At 39.0% G+C, this 22374-nt stretch overlaps 1 long non-coding RNA gene across 1 annotated transcript in view; it reads right to left on the bottom strand.

The window, feature by feature from the left end:
- Nucleotides 1-14963: 14963 nt before the first annotated feature.
- The window catches only part of LOC132491167 (uncharacterized), a 74291-nt gene continuing 66880 nt past the window's right edge, over nt 14964-22374 (bottom strand). The window contains exons 3-4 of the long non-coding RNA XR_009532639.1: nt 19684-20452; nt 14964-15123 (exon numbers count right to left, since the gene is read on the bottom strand). This is a non-coding gene — a long non-coding RNA (uncharacterized LOC132491167). The remainder of the gene's footprint in view (nt 15124-19683; nt 20453-22374) is intronic.

Below are 22374 nucleotides of genomic sequence, written 5' to 3' on the forward strand. Positions count from 1 at the left end.
TTTAACAATGGAGAGTGGTGAAATAAATGCTAGCTAATTTTTCAGTCATAATTTGAAGGTACTGTTTGTGTTACTTTACTATGAATAATTAAAAAATATTTTATTTGCTGTGAAACTAGCCTTGAGTACTCCAAGATTTCTGCATAAATAACTAGGTACTTACTACCGCCTTTTGAGATACAGTTCCCATACTGCAATCTCACAATTGTCTTATGAAAATGTGTTAAAGTTGAAAAAACAAAGGAAAAACAAACTTTAAGAAATACTCCCCATTGAAGGTCCAGCTTACATTGAAGAGAGGGCTGTGTGTCCTCTTGAGAGGGTTTGCCCCCAAAGAGCAAATTCCTGACTGTTCCTTCTGCTTGTCTGATGCTTCAATACTGTTGACATTAAAATAGGGCCAGTGAAGCAACTTCCATTTTCACTGACCCAGTCTTTACAATTCACCATAGGTTCTAGAAAAATACTCAAAATTATTTTAGCAGACAGTTCTTATTATGCATGCTACATGCATAACAACATTTCAGTATCAGAGACTTCTACCCCATGAGCAAATACTTTCAACCCCAAATCCAGCATAAACGATCTAACAAGAATTATTTTTCCAATAATAGACATTATGGTCTGATTTGTTTCCCCCACTCTGCAGTAGCAACTACACTATATTTTATTGCTGATGTGGACAGGGAATGTTGCCTGCCATTCCAGTAAACAAACACTGTTGCCTACTATTCCAGTTCTTCTAGGATCAAACCATCAGACACTGCAGACACACCCCACCCCTCCTGAGGGTGTACCCTGAGGGAAATTCAAGATGGAGAAACACAGGAAGAATTCTGTGTTTTGGATACTGGCCCTAGATAGTTTGGATGCATATCTAAGGAATAATTTCAATGAGCCCATATTCTTGCATCTTTCCATACATGAAAAAGCACTAAATTCATTAACTTGAGATGTCTGTTCTTTGTGATTAGCAATAATTTTTTGATATTTGACTACATGTTTTTTTCCCAGCAAAACTCCTCTATATCCTGGCTCCTCTCTTACTTTTTTGGAGTAGTTTCTCAGAGCTATCTGAGAGGCTGTCTCCCAGGCTACAGTCCTCAGTACGATCCCCAAACAAAACTTAACTCACAACTTTTAGGCTGTGCTTTTTTTTAAAGTTGACATTGCCTATATCATGTTAGGCAAGAGAGGGCTAATCAGTAAAACTTCTGAGCCAGTCCAGCCTAGAAGAGGCTAATGATTATACGTATGAAGTGTCATGGCATTCTCATTTGTGTTCGATGAGCGAAATCTGCTTCCAGTTCATACCCCAATAAGAAAGCTACTCTTCCAGACCAGCTAGGCTAAATAACCCATCATGACAGCACAGAAGACAATGGGCCAAGATCGAGAGGAAGCCTGCAAAAGAAAGGCAGTACTACCAGCGGAGAGAGACAGTAAGAGCTACAGCATCATGCAAACCCAGCAAAAAGACATGCCCTTTTTTTTTTTTTTTTGTGGTATGCGGGCCTCCCACTGTTGTGGCCTCTCGCATTGCGGAGCACAGGCTCCGGACACGCAGGCTCAGCGGCCATGGCTCACGGGCCCAGCCGCTCCGCAGCATGTGGGATCCTCCCAGACCAGAGCTCGAACCCGTGTCCCCTGCACCGGCAGGCGGACTCTCAACCACTGCACCACCAGGGAAGCCCGACATGCCCTTTTAATAAAAGCTCTTAACCCTAGGCATTTTGTACAGAACAGATTGGGAGGGAAGCAAAGCTTCCTTAGCAGTACTCTGCTGCCCTCACAGCAGTTAGTGTGTGGCAATTCATGTGAGGGCAAGCTGATAGGAAAGTCACAGCTCTGGAAATAAATGGGGTGTTCTAGAAGAGAAAGTGCAGTGGAACTTGGGGAGCACAAGGAAGACAAAGAGACCAGCCTGGGTTGAACAGAGGTCAATATATTAACTGGATAAATCTAGCAAAGTATTTTCACCAGTTCTTCAGTGAAGGGGCACCAAAAACTAACTGTCAATCTATATACTTGTACATATATATTGCTTATATCATGTGTATTAAAACAAAAGCATAATTCTCAAGCTACATTGTACGTTCAGCCATTGTCAAAAAATGCTCTTGTTGTTTTCTTAGAATTTAATCATAGTCTTCAATTATCTGATTTATTTATGGTGTGTGCTTCCTGATTTTCTCTCTCCTGTATTAGAAGGTAACTGCGGACTGGGGCAGAGGCCTTCTCTGTCTTGTCCACCTTGATGTCCCCAGAATAAAGAGCAATGCCTGACACAGAGAGGGCACTCAGCAAGTATTTGTACTACAATATGTGCAGGTGCTCTTTTAAGTCCTTTAATCCTCACGTCAATGATATGATTTAGTGTCTATTATTAGCCCCATTTACAGATGGGTAAATAAAAGAATAGAAAAATGAAGTCATTTGCCCAAGCTTAGGTGTTAGTAAGTGGCAGAATCAGGATTTGAACTCTGGCAGTCATTCCCTACCACTCATACTCCAGCAACTAACTTCTAGTGATTATGTATCTATTCATATCTGTATATTTTTATTGCATAAGTAAATGAAAATTTATTTCTGCCTGGGTGCATAATACACAAAATTATAACTAAATCCTTTTGAATATAATTCAAACTCTTTCTGACCATAGAGAAATTAATGGCTCATAATAGACATAATGATTATCCCATCACGCACATTGTACTGCATCAGTTTTTTTTTCTTTTTTTTTTTTTGCAACCTCAATTACACAACTTTTTTACTATCATGATTTTAAAAAACTTTATGACTGGAAAAGGACCACATTCATAAAGAGTTGTGCCTCATATATGCTACATGTTCAGGCATTTTCATGAGTAGTTAAAATTCTTTTAATGCAGCCAGATTGCCCCTGATTTGCGATTTCACATCTTTTGTGTTGCAACAGATTTTGTGACTGGTTCATTTTACAATGTTTACTGACTTAATTCAGTCAATTATTGTTTTCTATAAATTAGAATTTGGGGGACACTTCATAGAATATGGAAAATCTGGAACTGAATATTTGAGAATAGAAGTACCTGAGAAAATCCATGCTATTTGTACATTCCTGACATAAATCTCATGAAGAGTGACACATTTTCTTTCCTTGTCAAGTCATGCAATCAAAGTCACACTACCACCAAAACTGACTGAAAATTTAAACATTTAGCTAATAGGTTTGGTGGATGCTTCACCAAATTTTCTGAAGTACCAGTTACTCACCAACGAGTTACAGAACAGCAGTAGTTTAACGTGATCTAGGGCTTCCCTGGTGGTGCAGTGGTTAAGAATCTGCCTGCCAATGCAGGGGACATGGGTTTGAGCCCTGGTCCGGGAAGATCCCACATGCCACGGAGCAACTCAACCCGTGCACCACAACTACTGAGCCTGAGCTCTAGAGCCGGCGAGCCGCAACGACTGAAACCCGTGTGCCTAGAGCCTGTGCTCTGCAACAAGAGAAGCCACCACAATGAGAAGCCTGCGCACCGCAACGAAGAGTAGACCCTGCTCGCCGCAACTAGAGAAAGCCCGCGCGCAGCAACGAAGACCCAACGCAGCCAAAAATAAATAAATAAAATAAATTTGTTTTAAAAATAATAAAATAAAATGATCTATACATCATTATTATGTAGAGAATCAAGTAATCATGCATCCAGACAACACCAGGTGTGACAGATAAACCTGGCCCTTCTTCCAAGACAGTCCCTGAGGGACTGGACAGCCCCAGAGCATTGTTGGAAAAACACTGAAGTAGATTCTAAATTCCTTTTCAGTGCTAAAGTTTGAGAAGCCCTCAAACTTGGAACAGTAGGTCATACAGATTAAGCTTAAAGAGTAATATACTGTAATTCATTGATAAATGGCTCTTGTTGTTCATTCAATGCAAACAGGTTTTAGAGCTAAATTCATGCTTTTGTGAATGGACTTTTGCACACATTAAAACATTTAGTTCAATGGTTATATTCCTGTCTGAGTAAATCATAGAATCCATTAAGCTCAACAATTTAATTAGTATGTCCCAAACTCCATCACTCATCACCTGGGTGGCCTTGGTCCAACTACTTAACCACTCTAAGCTATAGTTTCCTCAACTATAAAATGGGGGAAAAATCATAATGACTCATAAGGTTGTTAAAAGGATTAAATAAGTGATACCTGTGCGCTGCCTGACAAATAGTAAGTGATCATTAAATGTTCATTAATAGAAGAACCAGTTGTAGTAGCTACCATATTTGGAGAGCCATCAATTCTGTTTTCCAAGAATTCTGTTAGTGAGAATTATGTTTTGTTTTGTTCCTGTTGCATTGCTATATGCAAGAATGCAACTTCCATCTTTAAAATTACTCAAATAGTGAGTCACAGAAAAATAAACTTAAGTCAAGAGTTTGACAGTCTGAATTGGCTGAAAACCTCTAAGGAAGATAAAACTGCATGCACTTTTTTGGTTGTTTTTAAGTAGATTTTTCACAAGAGAAAGAAATGAAGATGTCCCTCTAAAAAGAAAGCCCAGTTTGGCAGTGAGAAAACTTTGGAGACAGCTGAGTAGAAGGAGAGTCAGCAACTGACTTTCTCTTTGTGTGGAAGAAACACTAAGAGCCCATCCAGAACTGGGGGACAAGAGAAGAGGGTGGAGGGAAGACAAAAGAAGAGGCAAACAAGGGGCTGTCACCATTCACCACTTCTGCTCTGAATACCTTTGAAAAAATAAAGTTGTAGGAACAAGGAGAAAGAGAAAAGTCACCATTTTATTCCCCCCTTGAGATTCAGTTAGAGGAAAACATGCAGACTGCAACAACCCAGGTTGGGTTCTCTCGGTGACAAATTTCACTTTGTTCTATGGATCTCTAAAGTTCTAGCCAGCTGCTGCCACTAGAAATAAAACATGTGGCAACAGTAGCCCAAGCCCTGGAGACCCCTAGGAGTCTTCTAAGAGGGTTCAGTATAAAGTTGGAAGAGTCTAGAGAATTCATATTTGCTCAATTATTGGGAAAGAATAAACTGGGTTAGATACCACTTGTTCCTAGATTTTGCATTTGTCCAAGCTTCTAATGAGATTTTCTTTCAAATTTATATCAAGAATAATGAACATAATCTGTTTTGTGCAACTTCTATATTGCAGGCATAGTGCTAACCACTTTATTACATTTTATCTTATTTAATACTCACAGCTTCATTGGGCAGGTGGAATTATTAGCTCCATTTTATAGCCCAAGAAACCTAACCTTGGAGAGATTGATTAACTTGCTCAAATTCACACAGCTGGTGACTGGCTGAAATGGGATTTGTACCTATTGGATGACATATTTGATGGTGAACATACCCTTCTATATTTTACAATAACTTTTCATTTAATTTTGTTTTATTATCTTTGAAATATATGTTCATTGTAATAAAAATACAGATAAGCAAAATAAGTATATCTTTGCATTAAGGGTTTAATTTGCTTAGGAAAAGTTATTTATTTCAAAATCCTACTTAGCAGTTTTGCAACACTTCTCTTCCTATGGAGGGTTAACTTTTTGAGGATTTTCTCTTGTTTACCCGCTATTCCTAGGATAGTTCTTTGCCCATTATGGGCAATCAAATGTATGTGGACCAAATAAACCCAAGAGAAAGCTGCTTGCTGGGGTTCCCACACTAGTTGAGATCACATTTCCTAACTGTAGTTCCCAGAGTTGGGTGGTAATACTTGCCCAGCCATCCCAGTTTTCTGGATACAGAGCAGTGTGATGCTATAACAGCATCACAAGTGCTATCAGAAAATCTGGTTAAGAGTGAATATCATGGAAGTGTTGCTCTATTTTTTTTTCTACTCTCAAAACATCTTTGAGCAGTAACTTATTCACAGATAAAATTTTTTTTCTCTTCAATTTTTTCTTTTCTTTTTGAATACTGTACTTGGTTTTGGGGGAAATACGCTCAGTGAAAGAAAGAACAAAGAGCATATGGTTGACAAAGAATAAAATAATAAAAAGTATCAAACTTAGAAAGTTTAGGTTCGGGAGTTTTACTCTTTGGGTGGATCCTTATTTAAAAAATAATTAGATGATAAGAGCAATAATAATAATAATAATAATTAGAAAGGAGAAGCAAAAGATGAAAATGTCCAAGTAAGATTCCTGATCAGCTGTTTATTTTATTGATATATTTTATCATGTATTTGAGCTACAATATTTATTTATCAGGAATAAGAAAGTTTTAATCATAAAATTATATAACATCACTCCAACATTGGATCTTGTTATTTTCTTCACAGGTATGGTGGAGAGTCATTCCTTTGCATGTCCAGATAAGATCTTTGTTGTCTTGGGGAGCTGCTCCTCCCACATTCCAATATATGGTCCTCATATGGGGACCCTAAGACGGGGGCTCCTGACCACATTATCCCACACCCCAGGATGGGGCCTGGGTGCCAGACTGGGATCAATCACATACTTTACCATTCTAGTCATGGAAATTAGCTGACAGACAGATGTAAGACTCAGGCCAATTGCAGTATTTTCATGAAATTTTTCTAACAGAATCTGGCAGGAAATAGCTTTGTTCCTTGTTAGTTACAAGGCTATAAGAATATAAGCCCAGAACTATCTGCTACCAGTTCCTACCTCATGGAGATCACAGCCTAAGATGATGAAGGCAACAATCAGAAATGGGAAGGTGTGTGTGTGTGTGTGTGTGTGTGTGTGTGTGTATGAGAGAGAGAGAGAGAGAGAGAGATCCACTGTCTCTGAAGCTAAATCTACTTTTCAAGGTTTGCCTTTCAGAACAAATACACTGCCCATTTGCAGAGCTAGGTTGAGCTGAATATATGTTGTTTAACTAAAAGTCCTGACTGATAGCCAAAACTCAGGGTGCTAAGTAAACAAAGTCTGCAAGACATCTATTTTCTAGCTTCTATTCCCCTTGACATCTGTCCTGAAAGATTTATATAGGAAATGTTGAAGTCTTTTTGGCAAGTGCATAAAAATTATATTATTCAACAAATGTATTCCATGCCTCTTTCGGGCCAGGCATTGTGCTAAGTAGTAGAAATACTAAAGAAACGGGCAAGAAAGAACCCTATATCCATGGCAGAGGCATACATCAAAGCCAATGATTATAGAACTGTGTAAGAAGGGCTTTAATAGATGCCTGTGTAAAGTGTCATGGAAACTCAAAGGAGCAAGCAAGTTCAAATACTTGAACTTTGAGTATATTTTGAAGAAGGGTAGAATTTTCCCAAGCAGAGAACAGAGAAAAGGGCACTGTGGACAGCAGAAATAGCATGTTGAAGGGCATGGACAGATGAAAAAATACATGCCACGTTTGGGGAATAACAAAACCTTTGATGCAACCAAAACATAATGTTGTGGAGTTGGGTAATCGTGAGGGATTTGGCTAATAAATTAGGCAAAACTCAGATTCTAAAAAGTCTTAAATGCCGTGCTAAGGAGTGGACTATTTTTTTTAATTTAATTTAATTTTTTTATTAGTTTCTGCTTTATAACAAAGTGAATCAGTCATACATATACATCTGTTCCCACATCCCTTCCCTCATGCATCTCCCTCCCTCCCACCCTCCCCATCCCACCCCTCCAGGCAGTCACAAAGCACCGAGCTGATCTCCCTGTGCTCTGCGGCTGCTTCCCACTATCTATCTACCTTACTTTTGGTAGTGTATATATGTCCATGCCTCTCTTTAACTTTGTCACAGCTTACCCTTCCCCCTCCCCATATCCTCAAGTCCATTCTCAAGTAGGTCTGTGTCTTTATTCCCGTTTTACCCCTAGGTTCTTCATGACACTTTTTTTTAAAATTCCATATATATGTGTTAGCATACGGTATTTGTCTTTCTCTTTCTGACTTACTTCACTCTGTATGACAGACTCTAGGTCTATCCACCTCATTACAAATAGCTCAGTTTCGTTTCTTTTTATGCCTGAGTAATATTCCATTGTATATATGTGCCACATCTTCTTTATCCATTCATCCGATGATGGACACTTAGGTTGTTTCCAGCTCCGTGCTATTGTGAATAGAGCTGCAATGAACATTTTGGTACATGTCTCTTTTTGAATTATGGTTTTCTCAGGGTATATGCCTAGTAGTGGGATTGCTGGGTCATATGGTAGTTCTATTTTTAGTTTTTTAAGGAACCTCCATACTGTTCTCCATAGTGGCTGTACCAATTCACATTCCCACCAGCAGTGCAAGAGTGTTCCCTTTTCTCCACACCCTCTCCAGCATTTATTGTTTCTAGATTTCTTGATGATGGCCATTCTGACTGGTGTGAGATGATATCTCATTGTAGTTTTGATTTGCATTTCTCTAATGATTAATGATGTTGAGCATTCTTTCATGTATTTGTTGGCAGTCTGTATATCTTCTTTGGAGAAATGCCTATTTAAGTCTTCTGCCCATTTTTGGATTGGGTTGTTTGTTTTTTTGCTATTGAGCTGCATGAGCTGCTTATAAATTTGGAGATTAATCCTTTGTCAGTTGCTTCATTTGCAAATAGTTTCTCCCATTCTGAGGGTTGTCTTTTGGTCTTGTTTATGGTTTCCTTTGCTGTGCAAAAGCTTTGAAGTTTCATTAGGTCCCATTTGTTTATCTTTGTTTTTATTTCCATTTCTCTAGGAGGTGGGTCCAAAAGGATCTTGGTGTGATTTATGTCATAGAGTGTTCTGATTATGATTTCCTCTAAGAGTTTGATAGTTTCTGGCCTTACATTTAAGTCTTTAATCCATTTTGAGCTTATTTTTGTGCATGGTGTTAGGGAATGATCTAATCTCAAACTTTTACATGTCCCTGTCCAGTTTTCCCAGCACCACTTATTGAAGAGGCTGTCCTTTCTCCACTGTACATTCCTGCCTCCTTTATCAAAGATAAGTTGGCCATATGTGCGTGGGTTTATCTCTGGGCTTTCTATCCTGATCCACTGATCTGTCTTTCTGTTTTTATGCCAGTACGACACTGTCTTAATTACTGTAGCTTTGTAGTATAGTCTGAAGTCAGGGAGCCTGATTCCTCCAGCTCCGTTTTTCGTTCTCAAGATTGCTTTGGCTATTCGGGGTCTTTTGTTTTTCCAAACAAATTTTGAAATTTTTTGTTCTAGTTCTGTGAAAAATGCCAGTGGTAGTTTGATAGGGATTGCATTGAATCTGTAGATTGCTTTGGGTAGTAGAGTCATTTTCACAATATTGATTCTTCCATTCCAGGAGCATGGTATATCTCTCCATCTATTTGTATCATCTTTAATTTCTTTCATCAGTGTCTTATAATTTTCTGCATACAGGTCTTTTGTCTCCTTAGGTAGGTTTATTCCTAGATATTTTATTCTTTTTGTTGCAATGGTAAATGGGAGTGTTTTCTTGATTTCATTTTCAGATTTTTCATCATTAGTGTACAGGAATGCCAGAGATTTCTGTACATTAATTTTGTATCCTGCTACTTTACCAAATTCATTGATTAGCTCTAGTAGTTTTTCGGTAGCATCTTTAGGATTCTCTATGTATAGTATCATGTCATCTGCAAACAGTGACAGCTTTACTTCTTCTTTTCCAATTTGGATTCCTTTTATTTCCTTTTCTTCTCTGATTGCTGTGGCTAAAACTTCCAAAACTATGTTGAATAAGAGTGGTGAGAGTGGGCAACCTTGTCTTGTTCCTGATCTTAGTGGAAATGGTTTCAGTTTTTCACCATTGAGGACGATGTTGGCTGTGGGTTTGTCATATATGGCCTTTATTATGTTGAGGAAAGTTCCCTCTATGCCTACTTTCTGCAGGGTTTTTATCATAAATGGGTGTTGAATTTTGTCGAAAGCTTTCTCTGCATCTATTGAGATGATCATATGGTTTTTCTCCTTCAACTTGTTAATATGGTGTATCACATTGATTGATTTGTGTATATTGAAGAATCCTTGCATTCCTGGAATAAACCCCACTTGATCATGGTGTATGATCCTTTTAATGTGCTGTTGGATTCTGTTTGCTAGTATTTTGTTGAGGATTTTTGCATCTATGTTCATCAGTGATATTGACCTGTAGTTTTCTTTCTTTGTGACATCTTTGCCTGGTTTTGGTATCAAGGTGATGGTGGCCTCGTAGAATGAGTTTGGGAGTGTTCCTTCCTCTGAAATTGTTTGGAAGAGTTTGAGAAGGATGGGTGTTAGCTCTTCTCTAAATGTTTGATAGAATTCGCCTGTGAAGCCATCTGGTCCTGGGCTTTTGTTTGTTGGAAGATTTTTAATCACAGTTTCAATTTCAGTGCTTGTGATTGGTCTATTCATATTTTCTATTTCTTCCTGAGTCAGTCTTGGCAGGTTGTGCATTTCTAAGAATTTGTCCATTTCTTCCAGGTTGTCCATTTTATTGGCATAGAGTTGCTTATAGTAATCTCTCATGATCTTTTGTATTTCTGTGGTGTCAGTTGTTACTTCTCCTTTTTCACTTCTAATTCTATTGATTTGAGTCTTCTCCCTTCTTTTCTTGATGAGTCTGGCTAATGGTTTGTCAATTTTGTTTATCTTCTCAAAGAACCAGCTTTTAGTTTGGTTGATCTTTGCTATCATTCCCTTCATTTCTTTTTCATTGATTTCTGATCTGATCTTTATGATTTCTTTCCTTCTGCTAACTTTGGGGGTTTTTGGTTCTTCTTTCTCTAATTGCTTTAGGTGCAGGGTCAGGTTGTTTACTCGAAATGCTTCCTGTTTCTTAAGGTGGGATTGTATTGCTATAAACTTCCCCCTTAGAACTGCTTTTGCTGTGTCCCATAGGTTTTGGGTTGTCGTGTCTCCATTGTCATTTGTTTCTAGGTATTTTTTAATTTCCTCTTTGATTTCTTCAGTGATCACTTCGTTATTGAGTAGTGTATTGTTTAGCCTCCATGTGTTTGTATTTTTTACAGATCTTTTCCTGTAATTGATGTCTAGTCTCATAGCATTGTGGTCAGAAAAGATACTTGATACAATTTCAATTTTCTTAAATTTACCCAGGCTTGATTTGTGACCCAAGATATGATCTATCCTGGAGAATGTTCCATGAGCACTTGAGAAAAATGTGTATTCTGTTGTTTTTGGATGGAATGTCCTATAAATGTCAACTAAGTCCATCTTGTTTAATGTATCATTTAAAGCTTGTGTTTCCTTATTTATTTTCATTTTGGATGATCTGTCCATTGGTGAAAGTGGGGTGTTAAAGTCCCCTACTATGATTGTGTTACTGTCGATTTCCCCTTTTATGGCTGTTAGTATTTGCCTTATGTATTGAGGTGCTCCTATGTTGGGTGCATAAATATTTATAATTGTTATAACTTCTTCTTGGATCGATCCCTTTATTGTTATGTAGTGTCCTTCTTTGTCTCTTCTAATAGTCTTTATTTTAAAGTCTATTTTGTCTGATATAAGAATTGCTACTCCAGCCTTCTTTTGATTTCCATTTGCATGGAATATCTTTTTCCATCCCCTTACTTTCAATCTGTATGTGTCTCTAGGTCTGAAGTGGGTCTCTTGTAGACAGCATATATATGGGTCTTGTTTTTGTATCCATTCAGCCACTCTGTGTCTTTTGGTGGGAGCATTTAGTCCATTTACATTTAAGGTAATTATTGATATGTATGTTCCTATTCCCATTTCCTTAATTGCTTTGGGTTCGTTATTGTAGGTATATTCCTTCTGTTGTGTTTCTTGCCTAGAGAAGTTCCTTTAGCATTTGTTGTATAGCTGGTTTGGTGATGCTGAACTCTCTCAGCTTTTGCTTGTCTGTAAACGTTTTAATTTCTCCATCAAATCTGAATGAGATCCTTGCTGGGTAGAGTAATCTTGGTTGCAGGTTTCTCTCCTTCATCACTTTCATTATGTCCTGCCACTCCCTTCTTTCTTGTAGAGTTTCTGCTGAGAGATCAGCTGTTAACCTGATGGGGATTCCCTTGTGTGTTATTTGTTGTTTTTCCCTTTCTGCTTTTAATATGATTTCTTTGTGTTTAATTTTTGACAGTTTGATTAATATGTGTCTTGGCGTATTTCTCCTTGGATTTATTCTGTATGGGACTCTCTGTGCCTCCTGGACTTGATTAACTATTTCCTTTCCCATATTAGGGAAGTTTTCAACTATAATCTCTTCAAATATTTTCTCAGTCCCTTTCTTTTTCTCTTCTTCTTCTGGAACCCCTATAATTCGAATGTTGGTGCGTTTAATATTGTCCCAGAGGTCTCTGAGACTGTCCTCTGTTCTTTTCATTCTTTTTTCTTTATTTTGCTTTGCATCTGTTATTTCCACTATTTTATCTTCCACCTCACTTATCCATTCTTCTGCCTCAGTTATTCTGCTATTGATCCCATCTAGAGTATTTTTCATTTCATTTATTGTGTTTTTAATCGATGCTTGATTCATCTTTAGTTCTTCTAGGTCCTTGTTAACTGTTTCTTGCATTTTGTCTATTCTATTTCCAAGATTATGGATCTTGGAAATAGAATCTTGGATCAGCTTTACTATCATTATTCTGAATTCTTTTTCAGGTAGACTGCCTATTACCTCTTCATTTGTTAGGTCTGGTAGGTTTTTATCTTGCTCCTTCACCTGCTGTGTGTTTTTCTGTCTTCTCATTTTGCTTATGTTACTGTGTTTGGGGTCTCCTTTTTGCAGGCTGCAGATTCGTAGTTCCCGTTGTTTTTGGTGTCTGTCCCCAGTGGCTAAGGTTGTTTCAGTAGGTTGTGTAGGCTTCCTGGTGGGGGGGACTAATGCCTGTGTTCTGGTGGTTGAGGCTCGATCTTGTCTTTCTGGTGGACAGGTCCACGTCTTGTGGTGTGTTTTGGGGTGCCTATGGCCTTATTATGTTTTTAGGTAGCCTGTCTGCTAATGGATGGGGTTGTGTTCCTGCCTTGCTAGTTGCTTGGCATAGGGTGACCAGCACTGTAGCTTGCTGGTCGTTGACTGAAGCTGGGTGCTGCTGTTGAGATGGAGATCTCTGGAAGATTTTTGCTGCTTGATATTATGTGGAGCTGGGAGGTCTCTTGTGGACCCGTGTCCTGAAGTTGTCTCTCCCACTTCAGAGGCACAGCACTGGCTCCTGGCTGCAGCACCAAGAGCCTTTCATCCACCCGGCTCAGAATAACAGGGAGAAAAAGTAGAAAGAAAAAATTAGTAGAAGAAAGAAAGAGAGAGGGAAAGAAAGGAAGAAGGGAAGAAAGGAAGGAGGGAAGGAAGAAAGAAAGAAAGGAGGGAGGGAGGGAGGAAGGATGGAAAGAAAGAAGGAAAGAAAGGAGGGAGGGAGGGAGGAATGAAAGCAAAAGGAAGAGTGAATGGAAGAAGGGAGGGAGGGAGGAAGGAAAGAAAGAAAGAAAGACAGGAGGGAGGGAGGAAGGAAAGAAAAAGAAAGTGGAAAGAAGAAGGGTGGGAGGGAGGGAGGGAGGAAAGAAAAAGAAAGAAGGAAAGGAGGAGCGGAGGGAGGGAGGGAGGAAGGGAAGGTAGGAAAAAAGGAAAGAGCAGGTAAAGTAAAATAGAATAAAGTATGAAATATAGTAGCGTTATTAAAATTAAAAAGTAATTATTGAAAAAAAAAAAACGGACCGATAGAACCCTGGGACATATGGTGGAAGCAAAGCTATACAGAGAGAATCTTACACAGAAGATTACACATACACATTCACAAAAAGAGAGCAGGGGAAAAAATCAAAAATCTTGCTCTCCAAGTCCACCTCCTCAATTTGGGATAATTCGTTGTAAAAAGAGGAAAAGGGCGAGAAGTCTGAAATCTTGCTCTCTAAGTCCACCTCCTTAATTTGGGATAATTCGTTGTAAAAAGAGGAAAAGGGGGGAAAGTCTTAAATCTTGTCCTCAAAGTCCACTTCCTCAATTTGGGATGATTCGCTGTCCATTCATGCACTCCACAGACGCAGGACACATCAAATGGACCGTGGAGCTTTAATCCACTGCCTCCGAGGCTGCACAGAGAGATTTCCCTGTCTCTGCTCTCACAGCTCCCGGGTCTCAGCCTTGGACCTGGCCCCGCCTCTGCGCGTAGGTCGCCGGAGGGCGTCCGTTCTTCGCTCAGACAGGACGGGTTTAAAGGAGTCGCTGATTCGGGGGCTCTGGCTCACTCAGGCAGAGGGGAGGGAGGGGCGCGCAGTGAGAGGCGGGCCTGCGGCGGCAGAGGCCGGCGTGATGTTGCAGCAGCCCGTGGCGCTCCGTGCGCTTTCCCGGGAAAGCCATCCCCGGGTCCCGGGACCCCGGCAGTGGCGGGGTGCACAGGCCCCCCGGAAGGCGGGGCGGACAGCGACCCGCGCTCGCACACAGGCCCCGTGGCGGCGGCGGCGGCGGCGGCAGCCTCAGTGTCCCACGCCCGTCTCCGAGGTCCGCGCCTTACCCGCGGCTCGCGCCTGTCTCCGGCGCTTCCCCAAGCAGCCCTCTTAATGCCCTCTCCTCGCGCACCAGGAAACAAAAGGGGAAAAAGTCTCTTGCCTCTTCGGCAGCTCCAGACCCTTTCCCCGGACTCCCTCCCGGCTAGCCGTGGTGCACTAACCCCTTCAGGCTCTCTTCCTGCCGCCAGCCCCAGTCCTCTCCCTGCGCTCCGACTGAAAGCCGATACCCAAGCCTCAGCTCCCAGCCCCGCCCGCCACGGCGGCCGAGCAGACAAGCCTCTCGGGCTGGTGTGTGCCTGAGGGCACCGGTCCTCTGTGCCAGAATCTCTCCGCTTTGCCCTCCGCACCCCTGTTGCTGTGCTCTCCTCCGCTACTCCGAAGCTTTCCCCCTCCGCCACCTGCAGTCTCCGCCCGCGAAGGGGCTTGTAGTGTGTAGAAACCTTCCCTCCTTCACGGCTCCCTCCCACTGGTGCAGGTCCCGTCCCTATCCTATTGTCTCTGTTTATTCTTTTTTTCTTTTGCCCTACCCAGGTATGTGGGGAGTTTCTTGCCTTTTGGGGGGTCTGAGGTCTTCTGTCAGCGTTCAGTATCTGTAGGAGTTGTTCCATGTGTAGATGAATTTCTGATGTATCTGTGGGGAGGAAGGTGATCTCCGCGTCTTACTCTTCCGCCATCTTCCTCCGGGCCAGGAGTGAACTTTTTACTGTAGGCTGTGAGAAGCCACCTGAAGTTCTCAGTCAGATGAATGACACCATCTAATTTGGATATACATGTATATAATGAACACACATGTACCCATCACCCAGTGAACAATTATATCAACTTGTGCATGAGGTTGGGCAACTTTTCATACAGTTAAGAGTAATTTTCATATCTTTTTCTATGAATTTTCTGTAGATCAGTTCTTGGCTTTTTTCATCTCAGTTTTTAGAAGCTCTTTATATATTAGAGATACCTTTGTATTATATATCATTACACCTTTCACTGTATATTTTGCAAATATTTTTTCCCAGGCTCTTATTTGTATTTTTTACTTTGTGTCTGATATGGTATTTTTACCGTGAAAAAAATTTTTAATTTTTATCTGATAAAATTTGTCAATCTTTTTTCTCATTGCTTCTAGATTTTGAGTCATATTTAGGAATGCTTTCTCATCCCCTGATTATAAAGGAATTCACAAGTGCTTTTTCAAGTATATGCATGGTGCTTTTTTATACCTTTGATTTAAATATCTGATCTGCTGGGAATTTATCCTGGCTTATGGTGTAAGAAATGGATCCAATTTAATTTTTCTCCATATGGCTACCCAGTAATCAGAACAACATTTATTTAAAAGTCCATCTTTTACCCAGTGATGTGTGATGCCACCTATAATGTATATTAATTTCCATATGCAATTGGATATATTTCTGGATTTTCTCTTTTTCCTTCAGTTTGCCTTCCTATTCATGTGCTAATATAGAATTGTTTGAATTACAGAGGCTTAACAGTACTGTAAGTGGCTTTTTCTCCCAGCCCTTAAGTTAGGGAAAACTGACATCTTCATGATGTTGGCCTCTCTTTCTCTCCCAGAATTGATATGTCTTTCCATTCATTAAGATCTATTTTTTTCCAAAAGCAATTTCCAGTTTTGCTCATATAAATTTTGGACATTTCTTGCTAACTTTATGTTAAAGTATTTTTTCTCTTTTATTTTCTATCATAAATGGGGTCTTCTCTTTAATTATATATTCAAACTTTTATTTATACAAATATATGTTTATGTATAGGTTTGTAAACATATATACATACCTTTGCTATTAATTTTTATATCCTCATTTTATAACCTGTTATTTTATCCAGATTCTCTTGTTGATTATTGTATTTTTCCATGGATTCTTTTGAATTTTCCAGCTGTATAATCACATCCTCTCTTAATAAACATAGTGTTACTTCTTTGTTTCCTATTCATTTTTCAGTAATTGCTTTCTCATGTCTAATTGCACTGGTTAGTATCTGCAACATAATGATAAATGTTATGGATATGGTAGGTACCTTTGCTCTTGACTTTAGAGGAAAAACTCTACAATATTAAATATTAAACAGTAAAGTTTTCCCATCTTTGGGGAAACTGATTTAGGGATGGTAATATATTGATTTGTAAGATTTGGATCTATCATCTTAAGCTTTTTGTAAGACATCAGAGTGAGGATCTCCATTGTATATGGCTCTATTTTCTGAGAAAAAGCCCTAGATGGAATATTTATTAGGTCTTTACTTTTTGCCAGATACTGTGCTAAGTGAATTGCTTCATTCTAACCTAACCACAACATTTAGAGTTATTATCATTCTAAAATTCCAGGACAGGAAACTAAGACAATGAGGTTAAGTAATTTATCAATATCACCTAACCATTAAGTGGTCAAACTAGTATTTGAGCCTAAGCAGTCTAATGTCAGAGTTTAAATATAACCGCTATGTGATGCTGACTCATAGGATTTGGAGAGAAACTAGTTATTCATTGCAGTTGAAACATTGGTAATGAATTAAATGCTCAAGATTTTACAGAGCAATAGTGAAGAGTGATAAGAAAAATGTTGAGAGCCAAAGGATTAAAGAAGAGACAGAAGAGGAACCCAGGGAAGAGACTGAGAAGGGGCAGGCAGAGAGATAGGAGGAAAAAAAAGGAGAGAGTACATATCATGGAATGAGAGAGGAAAGAGTGTCAGGAGTGATGCAGAATTCCAGTAGGGAATATGGTTTATTTTCTGACCCTGATTCTTTATTTTCAAGTTCCAAAATTTCCCATCATGCTAATCAATTCCTGTTTTTTCACTATTTTCCAAAAAAAAAAAAAAGAAATATTGCAGGATATCCACAGCTATCTTAATAAAATGTTCACAAAATAGTCAAACAGAAAAAAAAAAATCCCTTTATCATAAGGGAAGAATAGTACTTGCATTACCTTAGGAAAATTACAAACTTACAAAGGTTCACCTTTTGCTTAAATATATTTCAAGTTATCAGTCAAAATATAAGTATTATAATGTGCAACCCCACAAAAGGAATTTGATTAATTAGAAGTATAATCTCTAGCAGATTCTAAAATTCAATCTTTATATGTGGGGGACAGCATTGAACTTTGCAGATAACATTATTCTAACAGCTCAGGTTTCTTCCTCCTCACTGTACTCTTCAATTGCAACTGCCATATAAGGAACAAATAACCAACATAGTAATCAAATGAACAAATAATTTATCAAAGTTTTTTTTAATCCTCTGTAACTAGTTTAACATAGCAGTAAATATATTAGCTTTGCTTTGTGATCTTTATTTACATCATGTCCTTCTTTGTAAGATATAAAATGCAAGATCAATGTGGTTATCCATTTGGCCTTGGTTGAAAACATTCCAGTACAACACTGCCATTCATCTTCATAGTCATTTAAATGCAATTTGTTACTCAGTTTTGTGATTTAATATTATGTTTTATGGAGCTGATAGGATTCCAGAACTGCTTTCTGAATTATCCATCTTGTATATGTATACGGGAAAGCTTTTTCAAGCCCCCAAAATGAGTTCTTCAAGAGCAGGAAGGGTGGGGAGAATGAATCAATAGGGTTTTACGTTTCTGCAAAATCATAATTTTAAGTGATCTTATATCCCGTTTCAAGTAACGATTTGTTGACTATGGTAACATCTGCCATCTAGTGGCTGACTTCAGGTACTACAGAATGAATTCAAAAATTTTATTTTTACGGTAATAATAATAAGGAAGAGGGCAGGGTTTTGGTCGTTGTATTTCAACTACATTTTTTTTATGTTGCTAGCAAAGTAGGAAGCATACATGTTTTTATTTAACAAACTGTTTTTTTGTTCCAATTTGATCTAATTATAATTTACTCCATTTTGTGTAAGCATCTTGAAGTAAAGGCGAAAAATAAAAACAAAGAAAATAGAGAGAAAGAAAAATAAAATAGCATTTTTAAACCCGCCACAACAGAAGATATAAACAGTAATAATTTAATTATATTTCTTAAATTGTTTCAGTTTTAGGGCGATTCCACTTTATCATTGAACAAATGCTAATTTATTCTTGAAACATAATTAGAATAAATAAAGCTAATATATTTAAAAGAAAACATCACAGATAAAAATGGGTGTATAAATCTCCCCCTTTATTTTTACTATTGTTAAATTATTATACAAAATACTTCACCATCTCTGACAGAATTGACTTTAACTGGATAGTCTCCATGCCAAAGGTAATGTTTGATTTTCTGTCCTTATCTCACTCAATTCTCAGCAGCATTTGACATAGTTGAAAGATCCCTCCCTCCTCCTGGAAGCACTTTCTTCACTTGGACTCCAGGACACCATATTCTTCTGGTGGCACCAGCTACATAATTTGTGAGCCCAGAGCAAGATGAAAATGTGGGCTCCCTTGTTCAAAAAGCAAGGAAAAAATGCCCTAAGGTAGTAAATTATAAAGCTTTTTCCTTTCTTCCACTGTCTCTCCCTCAACTTGTCATTTTTTAAAAAATTTGCTTTCTATGTTGTTCATAAATAAAGAAAAATTTAGAATTTAAATTATCGACATGAATTTTACCATTCAAAGTTACATTATGCAATGCCAGATTTAATGAAAATATAAGAGCATTTAACTCGTATGAATTACACAATTCATATTTTGTAGCCCATGCACGCATACATATTTTTTATTTTTTCTAGAACAGTGGAAGTGCTGCACAAGACTAATCTAATTATTTTAATTTCACTTCTTGAGATGCATGCATTCTATCAATACTCTCTATCTTTGGCTTATGGATGAGAAAGGAAAAGTCTCTATGGGCTCCTCTATCTTTCCCTCTCCTTCTACACTTCCCTTTTCAGGATGAGTGGTTGGCTAATACAGGGAAGTAATGTAAGCAGCTCTTTGCAGGAAACGACCCTCAGCAGGAAGCCCCTTTTCTTGTCACTTTAACAAAGCTATATTGTAACTAACTATATTGTAACTAATCTCCATGCTCTACTCATCTCTGGCCCTAGCATCTTCCCTGGCACGGGAAGATGCCACGGAGAAATTAAGCCCGTGCGCCACAACTATTGAGCCTGCGCTCTAGAGCCTGCGAGCCACAACTACTGTAGCCCTCGCGCCTAGAGCCCGTGCTCCGCAGCAAGAGAAGCCACCGCAATGAAAAGCTCGCGCACTGCAACGAAGAGTAGCCAACGCTCACCGCAACTAGAGAAAGCCCGCGCACAGCAACGAAGACCCAACACGGCCAAAAATGAAAACAAATAAATAAATTTATATATATATAAAATACCTTCCCTACCTGGTCAGTTCTTTCCGTAGATCAAAGAAGTAGAAATGAAGAATAAGTAATTAACAGATAACAAGATGTCTTCCCTAGCTTCCCCTTCAGTAATCTTCCAAACAAACTGTGTGACCAAGTTCTATGAACAAGATGACATCTAGGGGAAGATCACGAGTGACAAGCCTGAACACAAGCCTGCACACAGTGGGGAATGGCGATGACTCTGACCCCCATCTCAATGATTAACTGAGATTGCTTCCTTCCTTTCCTTTAAAACTCTCATGGCTGAGCAGAATCTTCAGAGGTGGTTTTTGGGGAACACTTGAGTCCACCGTCTCCGCAGATTGCCGGGATTCTGATTAAAAGCACCTTTCCTTTCTACCATTTGTCAGTATGTAACTGATTTTGTAAGCAGCAAGCAGCAGGACCCAATTCAATCACAGCAGTAACATAAGTCAGGAAGGATCGGATAGGGTTCTTTTGTTGTTCATGCTTCTTAGATCACCATTGCCTTCTGTCTGTTTTAAAAGGAAATTCTGGTTTGAACAGAAAGCACCACCTCTCAAGGCTGTCAGCACCAACACCACCACTTGCTCTGTTGTCGGTGTAATATGCTTACATGTACTTGATTGGAGCCTCATTGAACACCCATGTATCATGGGTCCCCTAGAACTCTGTGCTCGTGGGGCATCAGGAATATGAATGGGGTGTCAAGGAATGGCTGATACACATAATGTGTGTACCTTCTCTCCTCGCTTGCATGCTCCATTGTCCCATCAGACTTTACCTACAAAACACAAGTTCAAAGATAAAATAAGTAAGAATTGGTGGCAGCTTAGCAACCAAGTCTGGGGCCCTTCTGAGTGCAAAGCACTGTGTGTTGCACTGGTAACATGCCCATGAAACCTGATCTGCTTCCTGGGTTTCTTCCTATATCACTGGCTGCACCTTCTCAAACTTTCTCATTGGCTCCAGATACTATGACTTGGGTCAGCGCTAAGCCTTATTTTATTTATTTCTTCTTAAGGTGATGTCATCCAGCCCCTAGGCTTCAAATGTCATCTATGTGAGAATTACTCCCAAATTTGTTCTTCCAGCCCCGACCTGTCTTCTGAGCTCCAGCTGTACATATCAAACTGCCTGCCTGGCTTTTCCACTTTGATGTCTAAGGGGCATCTTATATCATCTCAATTTCCCACAAACTTCTGCCTACACTTACTATCTTAGCTCACTATTTACTAGTCGCTTCATCACTTAAACACAGGAGTCTTGATTATTCTCCTTCAATTCCCTTAAATCTAAATCAAACACAAATCCTATCAGTTTTACCTTTATAATATATCTCCAATTTAACCAGTTCTCTCTACCTAGGTGGAGAGAAATCTAAGACACTGTTATTTATTTCCTGAACTGTTGTAATGGCCTCTTAACCAAACTCTTTGCTTCCATTTGTTTCTCTATGGTTCCTTCTCCACATGGTAGTTGGAGTGATCTTTCTAAGAAGAGAATCATTTCACAAACTTGCCCTGCTTAAATCTCTTGAGTGGCTTCCCAGCCAATTTTAAATAAAATCCAAACTCATCAAAAGATCCTCAGATCATGCCTCCCCTCCAGACCATTTGTCCTACCACACTCTACCTGGTGCCCTGCGTTCCAACTTCCCTTTTTCTTTGCTGAAAACACCCCAAGCTCAGTCTCATCTTAGAGTCTCTATATTTGCTGTGCCCTCTGGCTGGAATACCTCTCTCCTCTCCCAATCTTCAAATTGCTCACTTTTTCAGTTTTTTTCAGTGCTCTGTTCAAATACTGTCTTCTCAGGTGGACTTTCCTGGCTATTCTACCTAAAATAGCATCCTTGCCCTGCTCCCAGACCTTATATACCCTATACTATTACCCTGTCATCCTTGCCCCACTCTCCAACATTATATACTCTATACCATTACCCTGTCTTTTACTTTTCAGAGCACCTGTCTGTAACTGTACTCCTTACCCATTTATTTACTTGTCTGTCTCATGCACTAGAATATAAACTCCAAGAGCACAGGCGCTTTGTTCACTAACTGCTGTATTTCTAAGGCTTCAAACAGTGTCTGGCATGTAGAAGGTGCTGAATATTTGTGGAATGAATAAAGGAATGCTTTATCTTTGAATCCCTGGAGCCTAGCATAGCACAATGTTTTCCTCAGTATAACCACTCAATAAATATTGTGGAAGGAAGGAGGTTGGAAGGAAGAATCTCCATTTCTCAGTTTATTAGTTCTATATAAATTGATAATTAGCTTACTTACTTCTATGTGATTGGCATCTAAAATATTATATCAAAGTGAGATGAATTCTGCCAACATACTTAAATTTAAAAAACTTTAAATATATATTATTATACTACTAATATGGCTAAAAACTGCTCTTTATTGGAGGGTGAATGGGATTAGGGCTTAAACTGTAAGAATTTTTTTTCATGGTCCAGGATAGGAATTGTTAGTTTTTTTGTTCTTTTACTTTCAGCTCTGATTTATTCTACTAACACGTATATACCCAAAACATTTTATTTTCTATTTAGTTGTAATAATCTCACGGGCAAAAGTCAAAATGAGATTTGAATTATGCTTTGTTGACGGGTGACTGATTGCCTAACGAATATCTAAAAGACATTTCATTGCCTTTGTTGATAAATATGACATTGTATTTTCATCTATTATGCATGAAAAC

The sequence above is a fragment of the Mesoplodon densirostris genome, chromosome 5 (assembly GCF_025265405.1).
Source record: "Mesoplodon densirostris isolate mMesDen1 chromosome 5, mMesDen1 primary haplotype, whole genome shotgun sequence".
In the NCBI taxonomy this organism is placed as follows: Eukaryota; Metazoa; Chordata; class Mammalia; order Artiodactyla; family Ziphiidae; genus Mesoplodon; species Mesoplodon densirostris.